The sequence below is a fragment of the Ascaphus truei genome, chromosome 14 (genome assembly GCF_040206685.1).
Source record: "Ascaphus truei isolate aAscTru1 chromosome 14, aAscTru1.hap1, whole genome shotgun sequence".
Taxonomy (NCBI): Eukaryota; Metazoa; Chordata; class Amphibia; order Anura; family Ascaphidae; genus Ascaphus; species Ascaphus truei.
The window spans coordinates 53,540,137-53,546,551 of NC_134496.1; the positions used below are offsets into that span (position 1 = coordinate 53,540,137).

Below are 6,415 nucleotides of genomic sequence, written 5' to 3' on the forward strand. Positions count from 1 at the left end.
TTCAAATAACCAGAACTACCAGAACTCCCTCCTACTGTCTCTGTACGTTCTCCCTACCTAACGATTAGACTGTAAGCTCCTCGGGGCAGGGACTCCTCTTCCTTAATGTTACTTTTATGTCTGAAGCACTTATTCCCATGATCTGTTATTTATATTATCTGTTAATTATTCGATTACCACGTGTATTACTACTGTGAAGCGCTATGTACATTAATGGCGCTATATAAATAAATACATACAATACAATAAGGAATAATAATAAAGAATAATAATAATAATAATGAAGGTATGCGGCTTTTCTGGCACGGAGGATGTTATAATATAAAGTTGGAATGGGATTGCTCGAAGTTTAAAGCAGCAAAACATGTGAAATCTTATATGGAGGGTTTTTTTTTAAATGCGTTGTGTACTATTAGATAATACTTACTGCATTTTTTCTTTTTTATTATTCAGTTCTTAATGTCATTTTCAATTAGTTTTAAAGCATCTTTTGATTTCTATACAGGCTTTAGCCCACCTCCCCAGCAGTGCAAGATCTTTGCAACACTTTCCTGTTTGTGATAATTTGTTGCCAATGTTCCCAGCAGTTTGTGCTGTAAACTGTAACAATAGATAATGTTACCTTAGTAATATCAGGATACATTGTAGCAGCTGAGTTACACTGACTAAAGCAGCCATTATGTTAGAAACACCATCAGGATTTTGACAAATTTATAACAGGAGCGCCAACCATTGCCAGTTTAGGTAAGAATGTAGAATTATACATATACAAATAAGAAAAAGAAAGAAGAAAAGCTTGTGGTGATGTCGCTGCTTAAAGGACAGCTGCAGCCAGGGCTGGTTTTTAAGCCCTTTACCTCCAGATGACACACCACCTCTTTACAAAGCATCTGCAGAAGCAAATGAGCAGAAACATATCCAAAGCTACGTGAGATTTCCAGGATAATAAGGCCTCTGCCCGTGGGACAGATAGAGACCCCATCCCTTTATTCTGGAGCTCCGCTGTTCCTGGGTGTGGGACTTTATCGGGTCAGAACTTCCACATGTGTTAGATTCCAATTCACTTCAACTTTCATTTCTCCCCATAGGTCTAGTAAGAAACCAAAATATAAACGGATCAGAGTTAGAAAAACAAGGAGGAGTAGGTAACACCTTCATGGTGGAGCCGATCAAATCATTTGCCAGCCCTCAAGAACCCCAGCAGGCCAGGTATTAAGGATATCCCTGCTTCATCACAAGTGGCTCAGTCATTTTGACAGAAACCCCTCCGCTGAAGCTGGGAGGCCTTTAAAACCTGACCTGTTGGGGCTTCTTGAGGACTGGAGTTGGAAATCACTGCTCTAAAGTAACGCCACACACCGACCCTCAGCAAGGCGCCATGCCACACACCGACCCTCAGCAAGGCGGCCATGTTGTTTCTCTCAAGTACTCTGGAGCCTCTGGGCTCAATCAGTTATATAAGGAATTACCTGCTCGGCTGGGGTAGAGGTTAATCGTGTAATGGATTGGCTACGATTGTGTCACAACTGTAAATGATCTGGTGGCTTTTTACCAACATGTTTATTTTGAAATACTACATGGGAGTGGAAGGATATTTTAATTCAATACTTGTGCAATAAGGTTCTTTCCCAACAAAGGTGCAAAGGATTAGATTAAAGGTGCAGAAGAATAAATAAATAAACTCTAAAGACGTTTGTATAAACGCACACAAACCAAAACAATGCCTGTTGTTGGAGCACAGTTGATCAGCTGGTGCATTTAGGCAGATCCTGTTCCCAAGGGTGAAAAATCAGCTAATGAGATAAATGTGACCCTCATTCCAAATGTTGTGTAGGAACTTAATGGGGTAACTCTGCCTGTAAACTGCGCCGGGCTCATAAAGATTCGTCTTTTCCCAATCAGGTAATAATAATAATAATCAGGTAATAATAATAATAATCAGGTAATAATAATAATAATCAGGTGCTATTTTCCACAGAAGGAAGATTTGCATAAATAGCCTGAGATCCTCTGACACGCTGGGAGAATTACTCTTGCTTGCGACAATCTCGCTGGCGTTTAACCGCTGCAATTCACTGATCCTATCGCGACATTTATCAGATACCGATAACGCACCTTCTATATGTCTCCCTGGAGGATTCTTAATTACATGCAGATTAACAAAATTAGCTTCATGAAGATTTGGAAACTTCATCCATGGTACAGAATTAATGGCTATCACAGGTACATAAAGGGTGAAGCCCCTGAAACAAATATATGTATAATGTGGACCATACAGAATTATCTTCCCCACCAACCACAGTCTGAGAGGCACAGAGATAGGGAGTAACAGTCTGAGGCACAGAGATAGGGAGTAACAGTCTGAGGCACAGAGATAGGGAGTAATAGTCTGAGGCACAGAGATAGGGAGTAACAGTCTGAGGCACAGAGATAGGGAGTAATAGTCTGAGGCACAGAGATAGGGAGTGACAGTCTGAGAGGCACAGAGATAGGGAGTAATAGTCTCAGAGGCACAGAGATAGGGAGTGACAGTCTGAGAGGCACAGAGATAGAGAGTGACAGTCTGAGAGGCACAGAGATAGGGAGTGACAGTCTGAGAGGCACAGAGATAGGGAGTAACAGTCTGAGGCACAGAGATAGGGAGTGACAGTCTGAGAGGCACAGAGATAGAGAGTGACAGTCTGAGAGGCACAGAGATAGGGAGTAACAGTCTGAGGCACAGAGATAGGGAGTGTCAGTCTGAGAGGCACAGAGATAGGGAGTGACAGTCTGAGAGGCACAGAGATAGGAAGTGACAGTCTGAGAGGCACAGAGATAGAGAGTGACAGTGAGAGGCACAGAGATAGGGAGTAATAGTCTGAGAGGCACAGAGATAGGGAGTGACAGTGAGAGGCACAGAGATAGGGAGTAATAGTCTGAGAGGCACAGAGATAGGGAGTGACAGTCTGAGAGGCACAGAGATAGGGAGTAATAGTCTGAGGCACAGAGATAGGGAGTGACAGTCTGAGAGGCACAGAGATAGAGAGTGACAGTCTGAGAGGCACAGAGATAGGGAGTAACAGTCTGAGGCACAGAGATAGGGAGTGACAGTCTGAGAGGCACAGAGATAGGGAGTGACAGTCTGAGAGGCACAGAGATAGGGAGTGACAGTCTGAGAGGCACAGAGATAGGGAGTGTCAGTCTGAGAGGCACAGAGATAGGGAGTGTCAGTCTGAGAGGCACAGAGATAGGGAGTGTCAGTCTGAGAGGCACAGAGATAGGGAGTGTCAGTCTGAGAGGCACAGAGATAGGGAGTGTCAGTCTGAGAGGCACAGAGATAGGGAGTGACAGTCTGAGAGGCACAGAGATAGGGAGTGACAGTCTGAGAGGCACAGAGATAGAGAGTGTCAGTCTAAGAGGCACAGAGATAGGGAGTAATAGTCTCAGAGGCACAGAGATAGGGAGTTTCAGTCTGAGAGGCACAGAGATAGGGAGTGACAGTCTGAAAGGCACAAAGATAGGTAGTGACCGTCTGAGAGGCACAGAGATAGGTAGTGACAGTCTGAGAGGCACAGAGATAGGTAGTGACAGTCTGAGAGGCACAGAGATAGGGAGTAATAGTCTGAGAGGCACAGAGATAGGGAGTGACAGTCTGAGAGGCACAGAGATAGGGAGTAATAGTCTGAGAGGCACAGAGATAGGGAGTGACAGTCTGAGAGGCACAGAGATAGGGAGTGTCAGTGTGAGAGGCACAGAGATAGAGAGTAATAGTCTCAGAGGCACAGAGATAGAGAGTGTCAGTCTGAGAGGCACAGAGATAGGGAGTGTCAGTCTGAGGCACAGAGATAGGTAGTGACAGTGAGAGGCACAGAGATAGGGAGTAATAGTCTGAGAGGCACAGAGATAGGGAGTGACAGTCTGAGAGGCACAGAGATAGGGAGTGACAGTCTGAGAGGCACAGAGATAGGGAGTGACAGTCTGAGAGGCACAGAGATAGGGAGTGACAGTCTCAGAGGCACAGAGATAGGTAGTGACAGTGAGAGGCACAGAGATAGGTAGTGACAGTGAGAGGCACAGAGATAGAGAGTGACAGTCTCAGTTTGCACACCCCTGCCCTACACACAGAGAAAGAACTGATAAGAAACTTTCCCTACGCACAATGATTTGGGTTAGGAGAAGAAGAGCCTGTCTGAGTTATGTGAGTGTAATTACCTTATAGGTGTTCTTCATCATTATGTCTTTGGCTACTTTTTTGACTCCCCATAACTTGTCTGTGTACTTGGCTATTCCTGAAATCTGGGGAGGATGTCCAAATCCAGTTCCCTTTCACTGACTTACTTCATAACTTACTGAAAGGGTTGTACTGTCTGTCCAGCTCTGCCTAAATCTCTTATATTCATAATTAACCTCCATCTTAACATGTAACCTCACTAAATACAAAAACACTTCCTCCTTCTCTAACACTCTTCTTAGGCTACGGCCCCGCTGCCTGCGCTGCACGCGCGTCTGCGAGGCTGACGGTGCGCGCAGCTGAGTCCCCCGGTCTGCAGTGATGTGGGGGGGGATGACAGGGGGGGTGTGACTGGGGAGTGGTCGTGACGTCACCCGGCAGGTTCGTCCTCATTGGCTGAACCGCCGAGGGGGGGCGTCGCTAGTTCCCCTCACAATTTTCTTGCAGCCTGGAAAAACTCCGCGCAGCGCAGCGCCCCCCCCCCCCCACTCGAGGGGCGGCTCTTGTCCCTGCAGCGTCCGCCACAGTGGGCGCTCCCTGGCCTTACCTAGACCGAGACACGTCAAGCGGCAGATTAGTCATGTGGGAATAATTAATGGTGTATCAATCACTCCTATCTCAGTCATTTAACTACTGCACCTTATTCCAGAATAGACCGCTGTAATAAGTGTTGTTGCAATGATACATTGCAGAATAATCTGCCTCATTATACGTATTCCTGACTAATCACTCGCTCAGAAGAAATGGTTTGCCTCAGTCTTCCTTCTTTTTCATTTGAATTTCAAAACGGATCATGACTTAATCCCAGTGACTTCCTCAACGTTGTCCGTCTGTCCTGGTGCTTCTTCTGGACACATAGTCCAGGGGTTTCAATATACAGTATGTGACATCCAGATGTTTCAGTAATGTAAGATCCTATTCCCCCTGAATTGAACTATGCAAAATAAATCTAATGAATAATACAAATAAAGGTCTGGATTTATGAGAAGTGTATTCCGTGACACTGACTGCAACACTGTGTGTAGTGTACCCCACTATGAAGCTGAAAGGCACAAAACGCGTCGCACTAGTGGCTACTGGAACCGTGTCCTGTTCCCCCCCGTTGGAGCACGAGAAGAGGACCCTTTGCTTGTGGAAGGGGAGTGCAGGTCCTGGTCAATAGTCACCTCCTTAAACCAAGAGGAGCTAAACATTCAGCGCAACCCCTATGTAAACTCGCCTTAAAAACGTTTTCATTAAACATATCGGAAGTGTATTTATATGTGGGGGACTAATAACTTGGATTTAACTCATCTAAACGAGTCACTGCCGTTGGTTCATTTTAGTAGTAGGTCAGAAAGCATATTTATAGTTAATTTACGTACCTTTGAAGTGCGAAAGTTCAATTCAAGATCCATCCGCAGTTCAGTGTGACCTTGGGGAAGCCAAAGGTTATAGAATTGCTGTGTTATTATTAACAATTGCATGAAAGATGTAATATTTCCATGGGAAAGGTTGCATGTTCCCCCTTTGTGTGCTTCAATTACCTTTCTCTTCCTTATCCAGTTAACTCTTTCCCTACCAGCCCGGGTCCTAGCGTACTGCTTCCATGGTGGAGCTTCTAGTCGTTAAGCAGTTAAAGCAACAGGACATTTTCAGATGATGAATGTTAAACTCAAACATTGTGCAAGAATATCAGTAGTCATAGAACTGACCTACTATTGTTAACAGAATCAGTTTGGAGTCAATCCAGATTATCTCTATTTCCTTTTTGGTTTATAACAAAGAATAATTAAACTGCTCAGGGCATCTCAAGTCGAAGCCAAAGGCCTAACAATTACTGTTATTATCATTTATTTTAAGGGCACCAACATATTTGGGGTGAAAGAGGGGTGTAAAAATGGTATAATAGGGCACAAAAATATTTAGAAGTGGGCCCATATTGATATAATAGTACAGAGGCGCGGAATTGTATTTTGAAAATGACCAAGCTTCTAATGTCAGCCATTTTTGTGAGTGTCTAAAAATATGGCCTTTCATATATAAAAGTCCGATCATTTCACACTAAAGGGATCGAGATGGAAAATGGAGAAGAATGTTGGTTCTTTTTATATTGTTTTGACCCCTTATATGAAATGCTTTTTTTCCTACATTTTTTATGAGGTTTCTCAAACAGTTATTTATTGAAACTGCTTTATAATTAAACTTTTCAATTTGACTAGCAAC

At 44.0% G+C, this 6,415-nt stretch overlaps 1 long non-coding RNA gene across 1 annotated transcript; it reads right to left on the reverse strand.

The window, feature by feature from the left end:
* Positions 1 to 641: 641 nt before the first annotated feature.
* Positions 642 to 5,809, reverse strand: LOC142465512 (uncharacterized). The gene is made up of 3 exons (XR_012787902.1): positions 5,737 to 5,809; positions 5,575 to 5,624; positions 642 to 1,090 (listed from the first exon to the last, which is right to left on the reverse strand). It is a non-coding gene; the product is annotated as an uncharacterized LOC142465512 (long non-coding RNA).
* Positions 5,810 to 6,415: the final 606 nt, after the last annotated feature.